This window comes from Euprymna scolopes, chromosome 20 (assembly GCF_053919585.1).
Source record: "Euprymna scolopes isolate OS-2025 chromosome 20, ASM5391958v1, whole genome shotgun sequence".
Taxonomy (NCBI): domain Eukaryota; kingdom Metazoa; phylum Mollusca; class Cephalopoda; order Sepiida; family Sepiolidae; genus Euprymna; species Euprymna scolopes.
Window position 1 is genome coordinate 36,938,108 of NC_136501.1, and position 20,000 is coordinate 36,958,107.

The following is a 20,000-nucleotide window of genomic DNA, read 5'->3' on the forward strand; positions in this document are numbered from 1 at the left end:
CAATCAATGACAGTAAAAACATTTTTTCTCGTAAAACAGAATAACAAAGGCAAAATATTGAAATGTATCACAAGTTTATTGTTTTTTTTTATTTTCATTTTCTTTTTTTTACATATAATCCCAATCTTCTTCCAACTTACATATTATATATGTACACGTATAAAGTGAAATGTTCATAGATTAGCGTTGAGAGTGAGGCTTTATATAACTGAAATATCATCAATACTATTCTTCATGTACCCACTTGTTCACTATAGATGACTTGTTCACTATAGATGACGCTAAAATAGCGTATAAACTATGACACGTTTATCTATTGCTAAGAGAAGAAGTAACTAGTCACTCTTAAAGTTTTCTTTGAAAAATATAATGTAATCATGTCTGGAAAGAAATGAATGCAGTTATTTACAAGAATAGTTCAAATTAATTCATGCAAGATTTTAAAGCTCGGAAATCACTTACTTTATTGTCAGCCTATGAATACTCAGCCTCGCTAGCTGCCCTTCATTGTCAGACTATGAACTTTTAAGCATTTTAAAAGCCTATGAACATTTCAGCATTTTAAAAGCCTCCAAACTTTTCAGCATTTTAAAAGCCTATAAACTTTTCAGCATTTTAAAAGGCTAAAACTTTTCAGCATTTTAAAAGCCTATAAACTTTTCAGCATTTTAAAAGGCTAAAACTTTTCAGCATTTTAAAAGCCTATAAACTTTTCAGCATTTTAAAAGCCTATAAACTTTTCAGCAATTTTAAAAGCCTATAAACTTTTCAGCATATTAAAAGCCTATGAACATTTCAGCATTTTAAAAGCCTACAAACTTTTCAGCATTTTAAAAGCCTATAAACTTTTCAGCATTTTAAAAGGCTAAAACTTTTCAGCATTTTAAAAGCCTATAAACTTTTCAGCATTTTAAAAGGCTATAAACTTTTCAGCAATTTTAAACGCCGAAAACTTTTCAGCATTTTAAAAACCTATAAACTTTTCAGCATTTTAAAAGCGTTTAAACTTTTTAGCAATTTAAAAGCCTTTAAAATTTCAGCATTTTAAAAGCCTATAAACTTTTCAGCAATTTTAAAAGCCGAAAACTTTTCAGCATTTTAAAAGCCTATAAACTTTTCAGCATTTTAAAAGCCTATAAACTTTTCAGCATTTTAAAAGCCTATACACTTTTCAGCATTTTAAAAGCTTATAAACTTTTCAGCAATTTAAAAGCCTATAAACTTTTCAGCATTTTAAAAGCCTATAAGCTTTTCAGCAATTTAAAAGCCTATAAACTTTTCAGCATTTTAAAAGCCTATAAACTTTTCCGCATTTTAAAAGCCTATAAACTTTTCAGCAATATCATAATGCTTTCATAGCCAACATATTAACTTTTCAGCCGTGTCTTTTTTTTTTGTTGTTTTTTTTTTTTTTGTCGTTCTTTCATAGTCAGCCTATAAACCTTTCAGCTTACCTTCGTGTAACCACGTATTTCGTCCACGTATTTCGGTTTTCAATGGAATCCTTTTAATTTATATTCTGCGTACAAGCATTACACAATCATCCAACGGTTAAGATAGTTGACATAAACTTACATTTATTGAACAACATGTTTTCCTAATCTAATTTTTCAATTCGCAATTTTTATTAGATTCAATCTTAGCCAATCATGCTTTGTATGACCTTACACGAGAATTCGTTAGCCCTTTGAGCTATATAATCTATCTATGTGTTATTGATTCTCCTCGTAATGCAAACTTAATAACTTTGGATATGAAAGAGTTATCTGGTACAATTAATTGAAGTGGGAGAAATGCATGATTCGCCTAATAGATGGTGTCGCGGTCAACGGAATCAGCCATGGTGAATGCAAATCCTACGAGATTAAATGTGTTCAACTGCACATTTGAGAATGTCTTGAGTAGAAACTAAGTTCCATATTGCGAACAAAATAGGAATATGTTACGTGTGTGTGTGTGTGTGTGTGTATGTGTGTGTGTGTGTGTGTGTGTGTGTGTGTGTGTGTGTGTGTGTGTGTGTGTGTGTGTGTGTGTGTGCGTGTGTGTGTGTGTGAAAAACCAAACCAAAGGTATTAATAATTGTCCCATAGTTAGATTTTTCTCTTCGAAACATATTGCAATTTTTTTTCTTTTTTTTTTTTGCTTTTCGATTTTCGTCAAAAGATCGTCAGGAGAATGTGCGAGATTGGTTGTGCTGACGGGTAGATGATGGATAGTAGTAGTAGTAGCAGTAGTAGTAGGAACAGTTAATGCATGAGAGGACATTTGCGCTCAATAGGGAGAGAGTGTCTGGTTTTAGGGGTCAGAAAGTATATATATATATATATATATATGTGTGTGTGTGTGTGTGTGTGTGTGTGTGTGTGTGTGTGTGTGTGTGTGTGTGTGTGTGTGGCATCCGTCAGTCGAAACGACTATGGATCAACGCCGTATTAAGATGTTGCCTGTATGCATCCTTTTGTGTGACTGTAGAGACCAATTCTTGATTTGCATAGTCTGCCACAGCCTTGACATACGAAGGTTGTTATGCAATTTGCCGCTTCGTCCGGCTGTTCCGCCTGTACACTCGCTCTTCTCATAGCTCTCCTTGCAGCGTTTTCAACATGGAGGGTCCTCTCGCTGATGATAATCCCCTGGCGTATCATTTTCCTCCAGGCAGTTCTGTCAGCTGCAGAGGCTTCCCATGTATTCCTGTCCACCGAGAAAGTCTTCATGTCACGCTTGCAGACATCCCTGTAGCGAAGATGGGGTCGCCCCCTCTTTCTTGAGCCTGAGGCAAGCTCGCCATAGAGAAGGTCTTTAGGGATGCGCCCATCCTCCATCCTGCGCACATGGCCCAGCCAGCGAAGACGTCGCTCACGCAGTAGGGAGTAAATGGATGGGATGCCCGCTCTCTGCAGAACATCAGTATTACTCACTCTGTCCTGCCATGTGATACCAAGTATCCTACGTATACACCTCATATGGAAGACCTGGAGTTTCCTCTCTTGTGTTGAGTATGTAGTCCAGGATTCACTCCCATACAGTAGAACACTGAGAATGCACGCTCTGTAGACGGTCATCTTGGTGGAGGTGGTAAAGTGCCTGTTTCCCCAGACTCTTTTAGTTAGTTTAGAGAGGGTTGTGGATGCCTTTCCAATCCTTTTATTTAGCTCCACGTCCAATGAGAGGATGTCTGAAGCAGTGGAGCTTAGATATTGAAACTGGCGTACGACCTCTAGTGGTGTGCCTTGGATTGTGATGCTGGGTGGAGAGGCGGTTGCTTGTCCCATGACTTGGGTTTTCTTCTGGCTGATGGTGAGACCGAACAGACTGCAAGCATTAGCAAACCTGTCCATCAGTCTTTGAAGACCATCTTCCTGATGCGATGCGAGTCTGGCGATGTTGAAGAGACCACCATCTGACCTGGAGTGCAAGCAGATACCATCCGTTGTGTTTTTGAAAGCATGCTTCAGGAGTAGGGAGAAGAAGATGCCGAAGAGTGTTGGGGCCAACACACAACCCTGTTTGACACCACTCCTCACCCCGAACTCAACAGACATGCCACCGTTAAATTGCACAGTGCTCCTCATGCCATCATGAAAGGATCTTATGATGCTGAGGAGTTTTGGTGGGCATCCGATCAGTGGGAGAATTTTGAATAGTCCATCTCTGCTCACGAGATCGAATGCCTTGGTCAGGTCTATGAAGGCAACATACAGAGGCTGGTTTTGCTCTCTGCACTTCTCTTGCAGTTGGCATAGGGAGAAGATCATATTGATTGTTGATCTCTCTGAACGAAAGCTGCATTGAGATTCTGGGTAGATTCGGTCGGCAAGAACGTGTAGTTGCAGTAATACTATACGTGCGAATAGCTTGCCAACGAAACTCAACAGTGAGATACCGCGGTAGTTGTTGCAGTCACCGCGGTCCCCTTTGTGTTTGTAGAGAGTGATGATATTTGCGTCTCTCATGCCCTGAGGCACTGAGCCTTCTCTCCAACACTGTATCAGAAGACTATGGAGGGGCTCAAGCAGGCTAGCCTTTCCACTTTTTAAGACCTCTGCTGGAATATAGTCCTTTCCTGAGGCTTTTCCTGATGGCAGTCTGTCTATTGCCCAGGATAGTTCTTCTATGGAAGGCTCCTCATCGAGCTCATGCATCAGCGGTAGACGATCAATGGCATCCAGGGTGAACTGATGTATCATGTTTTCCCTGGAGTAAAGCTCGGAGTAGTGTTCAACCCACCTGTCTAGCTGTTTAACTTTGTCTAGTATGGGTTCACCCGATTTAGACTTCAGTGAAGCAGTTTTGTTAATTATGGGTCCTGTAGCTCTCCTGATCCCGTTATACATAATTTTTATATTTCCTGTATCAGCTGCATGCTGGATAGACTTGGAGAGCTCCATCCAGTAGTTGTTTGCAGCTTCTCTTACAGCCTTTTGAACTGCCCTTTTGGAAAACCTCAGTGCAGCCAGCGATGTAGGAGATGGGCTGGCCTTGTATGAGAGCAAGGACAAACGCTTTGCCTCAATCAGAGGGTTGAGGGTAGCAGAGTTGGCATCATACCAGTCATTTCGTTTGCTACCTGTCCTCCTCCCAAAGACTTTGAGAGCTGTAGAGTGGGTGGCATTTTTCAGTGTTTCCCACTGTTCAGATGCATTGCTGCACTCCAAGAAACACGCTTAGCTGACACCGGATGCCTAAAGGAATCGGACTATACCTTCTTCTGGCAAGGAAAACAGGAAGAGGAGGTCCGGGAACATGGTGTTGGTTTCGCAGTCAGAAACTCACTGCTTCAGAACGTACAACTCTCTGATTCAGCTACTGAGTGCCTAATCTCACTACGACTGAACACCACAGATGGAACAATTAATCTATTATGTGTGTACGCCCTAACACTCGCAGCGCCTGACGACATCAAGGAGCACTTCTACACACAGCTGGATAGCACCATCAAGGCATTTCCACAAAATGAAGACCTGATTATACTTGGGGACTTTAATGCACATGTGGGTGGCGACAACGATGCATGGCCGAGTTGCCTTGGTAACTTTGGAGTGGGCAAATGCAATGGTAACGGCCAGCGCCTTCTAGAACTCTGTGCCTACCATGACCTCTGCATTACCAACACATTCTTTGCTGCCACACCGCATCACAGAGTATCCTGGAGACATCCCAGATCAGGGCGTTGGCACCAGCTCGATCTAATCATTACTAGACGAAGGTACCTCAAACATTTTCTGATGTCTAGAGCCTACCACAGTGCTGATTGTGATACAGATCATTCCCTAATATGCAGTAGAGTCAAACTTCAACCCAAAGATTTCTACCACACTAAACAGGAGGGTGTTGCCCGTATTGATGTTAGCAAGACCACACACTCTGATCGCAATGCGAAATTCAACGAGATGTTAACCTCCACCTTCAAAGGAGATAACACCCGGACTGCATATATATATATATATATATATATATATAATTTACTATATTAATTAAATACCTAAAGATACTGTAAGGTGTCACAATTAACACCGGTCGATAGATTCGAATCCGGCAACGAAGCCATCTCTGACTCGATTAGCAACGACCAAATCTATTTGACACCGTTAACTAAGAGAAATATTGTTGAAATTTAAACATTTATTTTTAAATGTTTTTAACGTCTGTCAGAGTGATCTAATCATTATATGATGGTCTGTGCATGCGAGCTAAATTGACTGATTTATTTCAACTGTAAAGTGCTCAACGATAAGAAACGAGTTTCTTAAAGGAGCTGATATAATTATTTACTATAATAATTATTAAATACCTACAGACACTAGTGTTTCATCCTTTCGGGATTATCTATTACAGGGTGTCATGATTAACGCGGTCGATAGATACAAATTATATATATACTTTTTATTTGTTTTTACATAAGCTTTAATATGTCGTTACACATTCATGAGCATGTTTCGGTCAGCTAGTTAATAGTAACTAGAGACCTCTTAAGGCGATGTAGCTTATACAAAACCTGAGTCAGGTTACTAACTCAGCTTTTACCAGTAACTAACTAAAAGAAACATGCTCATGAATGTGTAGTGACATATTAAAGCTTATGGAATAACAAATAAAAAGTATATCTTGTCATACTTTGGTATTGAACACTCTTGTATTAACCTCATTAAAACTTCATTGGATAATTTGTCTCTGGAAAATATTAACCTGAAATTATATATATATATATATATATATATATATATATATATATATATATATATATATATATATATATATTAGTGATGGGACGATTCCCATAAGTTCCCCGATCCCGATGCAATTACTGATTTTGTACTAGATTCCTGATTCTGATACAATTACCGATTTTAATCTCGGTTCTTTTTAAATTTCTAAATAATTAACTGTATACATTCTATTTTTCTCGATTACCATAAAACACATGATTAATGTGAAGATATCTTTCTCAAATGCAAAAAAAAAACATTTATTGGGAATTATTTATAGATTTTAGTTTTACTGGTAGTTTAAAATCAATAAATATTTACCATTTTACTATTATTACCTGCAATGGAAAATTTTGCTTTAAATAAAATCGTATTTAAAAAAACACAATTAAAAGAATCGTTTTTTGCCATCGAAAAATATGCACAAATTTTACCGAGTCTGATACCTCCAAAAAGGTTCTAATTTTTCCAAATCTCGATTCCGAAAAATCGTCCCAACACTAATATATATATATATATATATATATATATATATATATATATATATATATATATATATATATATATATATATATATGTATAACACAATTTCATTAAATTCATACAAAGCTGGGAGCAATAGCTAAATAATGTATATATCATTGTAGCTCAAAATATAATACAATATATTTTATTGTTAAATTTTTAAAAATATTTTGGATATTGTTTAAATGTTTTTAAAAACGTAAGTTGTATATATATATATATATATATATATATATATATATATATATATATATAATTATTTTTTTACTATAATAATTAAATACCTACAGACACTAGTGTTTCATCCTTTTGGGGAATCTTCAGTGCAGGGTGTCACGATTACTACCAGTCGAACGATTCGAACCCCGCGACACGAGACATCTCTGGCTCGATTAGCGGTGGCCGTATCCATTCGGCTACCATTAACCGTGTGAAATAGCGTTGAATTTTAAACATTTTAATTTAAATGTTCATTACGTCAGACAGACAGTGATCAAATCGTTATACGATGATCTACGCATAAGAGCTAAATTGACCGACTTTTAATTCAACTGAAAGTGCTCAACGATAAGAAACGAATTTCTTAAAGGGGCTGTCATAATATATATATGTCTGTCATATGGGCTGTCATAATATATATATGTCATATATATATATATATATAGAGATAGATAGATAGATAGATATTAGTGTTGGGACGATTAATTGGAATCAGAATCGAGCATCGGAAAAATTGGAGATTGGGGGAATAGAGATTACTTCTCTGTTTCTGCTGGTCAAACGTTAATGTTAAAATAGAGGATTTCAAATATGCGAGAGAGGCTTATTCTGCTTTACAATATCATCAATGGGGATTTAAATCTTAAATCGGGAAAGAAATTTAACGTGAGAAAGGAAATGCATAAGAAAAATGAGAGGTGAAAGAAAGAAAACTAGTAAGAAATTTAGAGCATGAAAAAAAAAAGACAGAAAGAAAAATACACAGGAAATAATACAATTTATTTTATAGCAAAAGAAAGAAAAATGCGAGAAATAATTTTGGAGAAAATAAAGTTTAGTTTGGTTTCTGTGTTTTATGGCATATCAACCCTTTTTCGGGTTATTTAATGACGAATCCAGATATTTTGGAAATATTATTCATGTTGCATCCAGTTATTTTGTAGAAAGTTTTTATTCTTCAAGTTCTTTGTATCTTCAATCGCTTGTTTGTAGTGTTTGGTTTGGTTGTTTTATAGTGGATTTTATCGCTTTTGTTCCCTGCTCTGCAGAACATGATTGAGTTTTGCAATGAGAGAAGGAAAAGTGTTACAGTATTAATGTTGGGTATATTTTAAATTAGGAAACCAGTCAGGAAGTGGGGGAGATGGAAAGAGAAAGAGGGAATGGGAAGAAGGAAAAAGGGGAAAGGTGGGTTGTTTTTGTTTTTGGTTTTGCAGAGCATGATTGAGTTTTGCAAAAGCGAATTGAAAAACAAAAAACATCAATGTTTGGTGCATTTCGTTTCAGGAAGCCAATATCTTCAGACAGCCTGATCTAGTAGCAGCAGGAGAAAAGAGAGAAATCGTAGATAAAAAGAATATACATGAATGAATTAATGAAAGCAAAAATTAAAAGCGAAAGAAAATGATTGAAATAAATATAGAGATATAGAATAAGGTTCATGCAATACCAAAGTGCAAAAAAAGGAAAAAAATAAAATTGCACTAAAGAAAGTATGCAAGCAAAACCGAATAAAGAAAAGAATTTAAAAAATACTTATTATAATCAATATCTTTTGTATTGCTTTATGTTTTTAACAGAAATTTGTTTAGGTATTCAAAAATCAAAAGTGTATTCAATTACAAAAGAACAGATTTTACAAAAAATATAGTCCGATGATATTCATTCTAGATGGGTTAAACCAACTTCCTCTGAAGGAAAAAGTGTCCAAGGAATATTTAATTCGCATGCATATCTCGATCAAGGGAATGACGATGTTAGGTTTTTTTGTAATTTTAGAAAGAAGTTGTCGACGTCCGTCTACATACAGCGCCTGGTTTTTCTAAATGTTCACCTATCTGATACTAACCAGGCTTAACGTTGCTCAACTGAGGCGATCTAACAAGAATAGGTATGTCAACGTAATTATACCATTTGCAAATAAAATTTTAAGGAAAATTGTATATGTTTACGATTTTAGAATAGTTGTAAATGTGAACAATTAGTTTTATGTATCTCCTTCCACAGCTGAAGATGTAACACAAGGTCGAAAATTGGAAGCTGAAACTAGAGCTTTAGAGGAAGAGTATTCTAGTCGAACAAAAGTTGTATGAGAAGCCTCGCTTGCATGTACCGGTCAATGCGCTTCGTGCGATTAGCAATAAATAAACCCTTCTCAAAGGGTTACAAGGCCAAGCCTGGGAAGTTGGTTTTTATAATTGCACTAGAATATATCCCAGACCGACAGAGAGTAAGCGATCCTAAAAAACCTCCAATCTGATTTTAATGACGATATTAAATAATCTAAATTGAGTTGCTTCCCTTGTATTTTCATATTTATATTAAGAGTTGTTCCCCTTTCATTGAATATACTTTTAAATATTTATATGATATTAAATGAATTGAATTGCTTTTTTAATTACTCGTGGTATTGTATTTTCTGTTGACTATGTAACAAGTATTTAGCATTAAAACCTGTAGTTAGTGTAAATGTTGTAGTTTAGAAAATATCGATTTTTGTCGATACATTTAACGAATATCGACATTTTGAAAATATTAATTTTTATAATAGTTTTTCAAGTACAGGGTAGAACGATGAATTTGTTGCCCTAAAGTAAACAATAGTATAGCTTTAATTTTAAACTTTTCTTGAAAAAATCAATTCAGGTAACTTTATTATGTAGTAGAGCTGAAAGTTATTCAATGTAACCGCCTTCAGCCTACATCGCCGTCTCGCTATGAGTCCGGAACTGGAAGTCTGCCTTTTCCACAGGCGCCGGCCCCAGCTCGGCAAATATTCGGTGGATGGCGGCGATCAGGATGGCTTTGATGTTGTGGAAGGTCATGTTGGTGATGTTCTCGACATATGACCAAACATGATCAGCGGGTTCAGGTCGAGAGAGGAAGAGGGGCCAGTAAGACAAGGTTACAAAGTAGACACCGCCAAAAATGGCCGAAAAATCAAGTTGTTGTTTTTTAAAACGAAATTACATTTATTAAAATCCATTATTTCTGAGTAACTTTTTTTTTCCAGAAAGATAAAACCCTGAATTTTATCATATAGAAAACAGAATAATGTAAAACTTTTTCTACTATTTTAAATTAAATTTTAAATGTTAAATTTTTCCAAAAAGTTAACAATTGACATTTTTTGTCTTGCACAAAAAAAAACGTACATAAATATTTTTAAAAAAAGGTTTTTGAAATAATTTATTTATTTGTTGTCTAACTAAGATTTAGGGTTATTTTCTATAAGAATATGCAAAAATATTATAATATAAGTATCTGGATTTCAAATAATTCCACTTATTCATATAGGCAACCAGTTACTTCGCGTCGATCTAGACAATGTTTACGTTTGTGCTTGATAAAAAGCAAACTATGGAAAACCAAACAGGCCAAAAAAAAAACTTATTTTTCAGTGACGAAAATTTCAATGTATTATTAACGCTGAGGCTGGCCAGTACCAGATGGGTGACCATTTGTATGAGTTTGGTTTTTAATGTGTATGTGTGTAGGGGCCAGGGTCCCCAAAATGGGGGGGGGGCAATTTAAAGCAGAATAAAAAATATTATTTCAGCGCGTTTGGTCCACCGTAGTCGAAAGGCGGCAAACGTTTTCAAACGGGATGGAAAAAATGATGCTATTTTTAACACAAAGGGCACAATATTTATCGAATTTTTTTTTTTTTTGTATCGATTCTTCAAAGCATGCCCTGTTTAATAATGGTCATACATTATTCGGCTCGCTAAAAAAAAAATTGTTAATTTATTTATCAAAGATTTTAAAATGGCTTTTTTCGTATAAATCTTTAAAAAAATTTTTTTTTTTTTGCTTAACTTAAATTAATTATTTTACTTAACATATTCACCGAATTTCACACTTCAAAACTCAAAAGCGGGATAATTAAACACAATCGAAGTTCTGATATTCAGACATCAAAATAAGATATGCAAACAATTTTTTTTTAATCTATAATCCTGTCCCTTACAACAACACAATATGTTTTGTTCAGTTTCAGATGATTATTTGAAGCATATTTGGAACCCCCTCAAAAGAAGGGGGGTTTTGTAAGCAAAAATACATATATATATATATATATATATATATATATATATATATATATATATATATATATATATATATATATATATATATCGTTTATGAAAAATAAGTACACTGTTAAAAAGTTCATTCTTCTCTTAATAATCGCTGAAAATTTCGTATTGATTGGATAATTACCTGATTTTTAGTAGATTTTTATAAAGACGCTCCGTCAAAAAGTACTTACCTGCCCCCCAGTTTTGGCGGTGCCTATACAAAGTCGTTGCACTCCTTCTAAAGTCAAGCCTGATTCCCTTGTGACTTGTAGGCCAGCGCCGAGTCCTGCTGCCACATCCAGGGTTTGCCAGCGGTCACATAATTGCACCAGGGGATCACCACACTCTTCATCACATCTAGGTACACTAGGTGTTTACTTTCAAGCCGGTAGGTGGCATGATGTGGGCTTCACTTAAAACCACACCAAAACTATAACCGTGACAGGAAACGTTATGTTCATCACCTTGGACACGCTTTCAAGCGTTGAACCATACGGATTTGGATTTTGAGGGTGCTGGCAATGATCCTGTTGTCATAACTTGGTTCGGTAGAGAGCAGTTGTACAGCGGTGCATCTCTAATATCGCTCGTTAAACATTGTGTCACTTTCAGACATAACAGAAGGCTCCTATAGCTCCCAGAATTTGTACACAACTGGCCAACTACTAGGTGGTCCACAGCAAAAAAAGAAAACTGGTTTTCATCAAAGAAAAATAGAATCATGTCGCCTTTTGAGGGGGCGACAATTTTATCGTTCCAATCTGCAATTTTCATTTAAAAATAGGTACTTACATCAGAATACCGGTGAAGCATGACAATATAAGAGGAGATAACTCCATCGACAACTTGGTGGTTTTCTTTTCATCGCCGCCCACTTTGGTCGAGTTCTTATTGTCTTATCCCCTCCCCCCCCCACAGGGGCAAAGTTAGATAGAAAGTCGGTATTCAATGTGGGAAAAATCCAGCTTTCAAAAAAAATTTGTCGTTATCCTGATTAAAACAAAAATTTAATATTTTTTGATTATATATTTCAAGGCCATACAATGATAAACACTGTGTATCTTTAAACGGTCGTAATTATTGTTATTCACGTTTGGAATATGCCTTCTAACAGGAAAAATGAGGAGAGTTGGAAGAAGTGTTTTCTCCTATATCTATGTGACTAACTGAGACCTTGACGCTGGTATTTTATGGTAATTTCGGAAAACGAAAACTAGTTCGGGTGAAATGTTATTATTATGATTTTTAAAGGTATAAGAAAATAGTATCCAGCTTCATTAAACCGATTATGGACAAATTCTATAGTGGATGAAAAGTGTGTATGTCATTATTTCTTTGACGTGTGAGTTGAGGCATTTTTCTGAAAGTTCATTCAAAAACAAAAACACATTGTGGAGTAAAATACATTAATTAAATAAATTAATAAAACAATTTGTACGAATAAAAAATATATATTTATTCACTTGAAGGTAATGGTATAAAAGAGAGCAAAATTTGTATGACGATAGTTGAGTTAAGAATATTTCGGTTGAAATAAGTACAGTGGGTAGCAAGCTCTTTCTGATTGCGTGAGTATGAACGCGTAATCGTATGTGCATACTTTTCTCCCAAATTATTATTAGTAGTGTGTGTGTGTGTGTGTGTGCGTGTGCGTGTGTGTGTGTGTGTGTGTGTGTGTGTGTGTGTGTGTGTGTTGAAATTGTTCAACGCCATCATATGTATCGGAGTAACGATTTATTGGATACTAAAATAACAAACCACACGTGCGTGGTCCCCCTCTTGTGCTGCATGTGAGACGACGCCACAAAAAATACTGAAGAAATGATGAATGTGAGAAGTGTGAAGGGCCAACGTTGCCTTCACATTTTCGACAAGTTTCAGAAAAATCTAATGGATGGAGAAAAAATTATGGGGTAAAAAGTGTCAGTTTTAACAAATTTTGGAGCATTTGTGACCCGTTTTGAGCTTATGGGAACGCCGAATCCAAGTGAAAATGGACAAATGGTGCAGTTTCATGCCTTAAAACATGTATATTTGAATTCAGCATCATGAAAAACTACTATATAGACATAAATATCAAGTTCTTGAGTAATATGAAAAAAAAGCTCCAAAAGGGTATGTTTTTTAGCCCTAAAAGTCCTATTGGGATGCGAACCAGAATTTTGCCAGGGTCACCCATACTGAATTTATATTAAGAACAATATTTTGGCCAAATTTCAAAAAAATTTAATGGATGGATCAAAATTTATAGGGCAAAATGTGTCATTTTGGGCCATTTTGGGGCATTTTTTCTTACCTCTTTTGTGACCTTGGGGGTGCGAAATCCCAGTGTAAATGGATAACGGTGCAGTTTCAGGCCTTAACACGTGTATATTTGAGTTGTCCATCGTGAAAAACCACTATACAGTCAGACATATCAAGTTTTGTTGAGAAATATTAAAAAAGAGCAACAAAAAAAGCATTTTTAGCACTAAAGGTCCCCGGGGTCGCGAACCAGAAGTTTGCCAGGATCACCCATACTGAATTTATATTAGGAATAATGGACTCCATATTTTGGCAAAGTTTTAAAAAAATCTAATGGATGGATAAAAGTTATGGGGCAAAATGTGCGATTTTGGGCCATTTGGGTTTTTTTTTTTTTTTTTTTTTTTGCCTCTTTTGAGACCCGGGGACGCAACTGGAATTTTTTAAAAACATATTTTTTTACTGTGCACATCTATTCAATGAAATACAATTTGTGGCAAAATTTCAGGAAAACTAATGGGCGGTTATCTGACAATAGTCCGGACGCACGGACGCTCAGACGCCACTGAAAACATACGTCCCTCTCCAAATTCGGGGGACCAAAAAGAAGATATGGTTACTTCAAGTATAGTATGAAATATGGTTCTTTCGTTTCATTGGCTATACTCATTGTCCTATGCTACCACTACCCATGCTACATACGCATACTTCTCAATACATTAAAAAAGGCCAAAGGAATGATCGAAATTTTCTTTTTTAAGGAAAAACATTTTTTAAAAATATTGTATTACTACATGTCAGCAAATAAGAAACAAATAGAGAAAATATATAAACAATTAAATATTTTCATATTGATTCTTATACATATGGGTGTATATATCTATCTCTATCATTGATCTCTCTCTCTCTCTCTCTCTCTCTCTCTCTCTCTATCTCTCTCTCCTTATATATATATATATATATGTATATATATGTATGTATGTGTATATATATATGTATGTATGTATGTGTATATATATATGTATGTATTTATGTGTATATATGTATATATATATATATATATATATATATATATATATATATGTGTATATATAATTAGCTTTTTTGAAAAAGAAATCCAGTAGAGTGCTCAATTATATGGAAAATTCGAAACTAAAAGCGTATTATTTATATTTTGTTTACAGAAAGTTTTAGATGAGATTAGTCATTGGTACCGTTGGTTTCAAACCATATAATTAGGGACCGTTTTATAAACCCATCTACCATAATTCGGTATCTAAAACGGTCCCTAATTATCGGGTTTGAAACCGACGGTACTAATGACTTATTTCATCTAAAACTTTCTTTAAACAATATGTATATAGAGAGAGATTAAAATAAACATTTTAATGTTGCTACACGATCATGACAATGTTTCGGTCAATTTTACTGTTTTAAAAGTTCAAATCTCCAAGCTTGATTAACGAGTTGAACTTTTAAAAGTATGGACGTGCGTCGCCTGACGAGGTGTTTTAATTATTTTACAACTAACTGACCGAAACATTGCCATGATCGAGTAGCGACAGTAAGAAATGTTTATTTGAATATAAATATAAGTATATTTTGCTCTATTGATTATTAAGCACTATTTTAGAAACCTCATTAAATACATTTTTTATCTTTAAATATTTTTAACCTGGAATAATTATATATATATATATATATATATATATATATATATATATATATATATATATATATATATATATATATATATATATACCAAATTTCATGATGTTGACCATCTTATAATTAATTCCTTTAATTACGTTCAGTAATTGCAAGAGATTAAATGATTTACTGACAAAATAATGTTCCGATAAAGAACTAAAAATTATTTTTGTAATTATTATTTTTAGATATAGTTTTCAATATTAAAAAACTCCCAAGATTATATATATATATATATATATATATATATATATATATATATATATATATATATATACTTCATTTACTCACATAAAATTAATATACGAAAGTATAAATTTATGCGTAAACTTTTAAAAGTGCTCAATACATAGGTAGAGCTACTTAGTAAGTTATAAAATATATAGGCGATTAAGCTACACTGAATATTCCGCGTTTCATCCACTCTAGAACTCTATATTATGGTAAGCCTGAAGAATCCTAGAGTGGATGAAACGCGGAATATTCAGTGTAGCTTAATCGCCGTATATATTCTATAACTTACTACACATATATATATATATATATATATATATATATATATATATATATATATATATATATATATATATATATATATATATATATATATATACCTTTCTCCCATGGTACTGATTGACTGATAAACTATGGTAATACTAATATTAACTAATTAACTAAAAGCATAGTACATGTAACACGAATGTAGGTAAAAAGAAAACTCATAATAAACATTAGGTCTATAAGTCGAAAAAATAAGCATTCATAGATCAATTTACTGGACACACTAGACACTCTGTGGCACTTCTTATAATATTAATCAATAATAATATTAATTAATATTAACTTTAGATCGTATTTTCAACTCAAGACGGAATTAATTAATAATAAGTAATTATATCCATACTGTAATGAACGTTATCTACAAAGAGGGTTACATAAATTGTGGAGATTAAGAGTTTTCCGATAATGAGAAAACGTTACTGAAGAAAACGTGAGAATAAAAAAGTGGACACTTTATGAAATTGGTGGCAACGCAAGTGAGAAATGCAGTCGAGAATTCGTTAATGGTTGTATTAATTTTATATAATAATTAAGAACGCAGAACATACTTATATAGTCGAAACATCTAAGTTTTATTGAACGAATAGAAGAAGCAGTAACAGATTAAGCAAGTGCACAGTAAGGGAAATAACTCTAAATATATTGAATTTGAATTTAGTATCAGAGAGTTGTTTCCCTTGATTGTGTCTATTGATTTGTTCGTTTGTTTTGTTTTGCATGGTTTATGTTACATTATGTCTTTTTAGTTCATAAATGCCGACCACAATGTCTACTGTAAAGAATGCATTGCAAATGACTGAGTGAACATTACTTACTATATTGCACATGGGTGTTCGTATCTTGCTCAGTTATACAAATGAACTCAGTATAACCATTTGGTTCGAATCTGGCGTAGACGCTTACACAGTTCTAGTTGGAATCTATTAAAACACTCCCAGATCTTTCTTAAATGTGTGTGGTTTTCTGCTTTTTATTGTAGTCGATGTAACAACGTTCAGGGTTTATATCGATAAATATATGTTCACATGTATCTTTATTCCATTATTAAAAATAAAATGTATTCGACTGGACAATTTTTTTTTTTTTTTTTTTTTTTCATGACAGTGGTTTGGTTCTCATCAACCAGAATAATGTTATTTCACAAGTTTATTTTATAAAACTTTTCAAGCGTGGAAAATATTTTCCTCTTTTTATCCAAGAAAGGAACATAATATACAGAAATGTCATATGGAATGGATAAAACCTTTCACACAAAAAGTCTTTCTAATCATTACTGTACTATCCTACTTATTCAGTATATATATATATATATATATATATATATATATATATATATATATATATATATATATAGAGAGAGAGAGAGAGAGAGAGAGAGAGAGAGAGAATCAGACGCTTTCAGTGCTACACAAACTTTATTAGGTCGCCTGACGAGGACTTTGGTCCGTACCGACTAATTGTCTGAAGCATTAGTATATTTAGTGAAGCGACTGTCATATTTGTCAATATAAATAAAATATTATATATATATATATATATATATATATATATATATATATATATATATATATATATATATATATATATATATATATATATATTACATGGGAGGTCACACTTATCGAGGCCTGGGGGCCACTCTGGGTATAGGGTTAAACGTTGAGTAGACGGTAAGATAAGATCAGTCATAGTGGAACTTGAGTAGGGCTAGATTATCTGAGAGGACGGCTCAATAGAAATTTATTCATATTGGATTTGAAAAAGAAAATGTTACGGTTAGCCGGGAAGCAGACCCATCGTATTGTATTCCAAAAACGGATAATTCTAGGAAATAAACTCTGTTCATGGAATTTTTGTTTAGTTTTAGTGATAGATAGTGAGTACAAGAAGTTGTTGGCGGTTGTTGCATCTAGACGTGTATTTGTTGCGAACGTTTTACAGAGACGGAGTCATAGATTGAAGCTCTGGCGAGCAGATACCATCAAAGTAAAGATTGAGCAGAGATAGACTCGGAACGTGTCACCTGTGAGAAAGAAGCAGCGAGACGAAATGGCCATCGCCTAATAATTTTCGCAAATGGTTTTGCACCCTGATAAGACAGAGAAATGTGCTTTTTAGCGCTTCATCCTAAATGTGGCAATAGAACTTCATTTTAGAACATATCTGTCTCTTATACAGTTAGAGGATTGCGTTGAGAATGAGCTACTTTCTAGAGCGGTAGAACGACCCCAACATTTTTCCCGCGGTTTTAGCAAGGGATCTGACGTAGATCTTCTACTTCAGGTCAAGGGTAAAGATCAGTCCTCGAACTTTTTCGAAGTAAGGTGGTTCTTCAAAGCGAGAGTCGTTCACTTCAACTCGGATGAAGCAAGGATATGAGCATTGGTGGCGAAAAGTTTGGTTTTGGATGAATTGAGGTCAACTGGCCATTTTTGACCGCATTATACCACAAACTCCAAATCAGAGGAGAGAGAATCAGAAATATCCTGATCTTTGTCAGTTTTTGAAGTGTATCGATAGCATAGATGTCGACGAATGAATAAAGAATGTGTTTTGGAAGGTTGTTTATAAAGATCAAGAAGAGAGTTGGGTCAAGGGGAGATCCCTGAGGCATGCCCGCGTTAATACTGTTAGCTTCGGATTTCTGTCCATCAACAACTACTTTAATAGACCTTGCAGAGAGAAAGCATGTTATGATTGAGAAAACATTATCTTCTGTTAGGATGCTAGGAAACCTTATGGTGTAGACGTTTGTGCCAGACCCTGTGAAATGCCTAAGATATTTCAAGAGCATATGCTGTAGAAACGAAGCCATTGTCAATAGAGTCACTAATCCTGTGTGATATTATTGTCAGCAAATCAGTGGTTGAACTCTCAGAACGGAAACCATATTCCTTGTCGGTATGTATATATATATATATATATATATATATATATATATATATATATATATATATGTGTGTGTGTGTGTGTGTGTGTGTGTGTGTGTGTGTGTGTGTATAAAACTGAACGTGTGTGTGTGTGTGTGTGTGTGTGTGTGTGTGTGTGTGTGTGTGTGTGTGGTCACGAATAGGCTCCTATATGGTTGACTATTATAGAAAACTGATCACATATAATGATAGAAGATGTATCGAGACACAGGAATGGGTATGTTTGATCCGGTATAATGATGATTCATTAAAATTGTGGGGTCTTCGTACGCGCCTGGTCCACAAAATATGGAAATAAAAAATTAAAAAATTAAAAAAGACGTTTACAAGTGTTTTTGATATAGATGTACATAATAATACTTTGATACAAGTGTTTTTGATATAGATGTACATAATAATACTTTGATACGTAAATAGGGATAGTATAATAAACTTGTGGGGTCTGCATTCGCGCCTGGCCTCCATAGAATGGAAATAGGCACAAACTTTAATACTTTTCATATCTATCTGCGTAAGTATACTTTGATAATTATGTTTCAGTTTTAAGAAATATGGTATAATAAAATTATGGGGTGTTCGTTCGCGCCTGACCTCCATAGAATGGAAATATGTCACAAAGTTTAACAAAGATTTTTAATATAGATCCATAGAATATTGTGATAAGTGTTTCAGTGTGAACAGGTATGGTATAATAAATTATGGGGTTTATCTATTTTATTTTTACTTTCACCATATTTTGCTTTGGTTATATATATATATATATATATATATATATATATATATATATATATATATATATATATATATATATATATATATATATATATATACCGTACTTTGGGGTAATTGCGCCAAGTCTGGAATAATTACGCCAACTAGCTAAAAGTGCTCTTTTGGCAACCACGCATATAAAGAGGACTCTTTTTTTTTTAGTTGGCGCAATTACTCCCGGATTTGGCGCAATTATCTCAAAGTGCGGTATATATATATATATATATATATATATATATATATATATATATATATATATATATATATATATATATATATGTGTGTGTGTGTGTGTGTGTGTGTGTGTGTGTACATTTATACAACTATAATATTTTTCAATAAATATTAATAATTTTTATACTCACAAGCGGAATGTTTCATGTTTACGTAATTATATGTACAGGAAGTGATATTGCTGATCGCAGGACTCAACCCCAGTCAACCAAGCCACCTACTGGTTATCCTTCTTTCCCTCATCCACCAGGAATTAATCTCTTAATTCAAGTGAATTAAGATGCTTAAGTATCCATATAAACGGGTGTGTCATAATCAACTGCCGTAAGAGTATTCCACGAACAGGACGTTTTGGAATGATGTATATATGCTAATTGACTGTTATATTCTCAGTTACTAAATAGGGTTCGACTTTTATCTACTTAAATAAGATTCCAGTAATTATATTTTTATTGTCTTAGTAAAACAATTATTTTTTACGATCGTTTTCTGCTTGATTTTGATAATCTAGGTGTTCAAAA

General features: G+C 34.0%; 1 protein-coding gene across 1 annotated transcript in view; it reads left to right on the plus strand.

Annotated features, from left to right (window-relative positions):
* LOC145241391 (voltage-dependent calcium channel type A subunit alpha-1-like) overlaps nt 1–20,000 on the plus strand; it is a 1,447,749-nt gene that overhangs the window by 559,604 nt on the left and 868,145 nt on the right. The window lies entirely within an intron of this gene.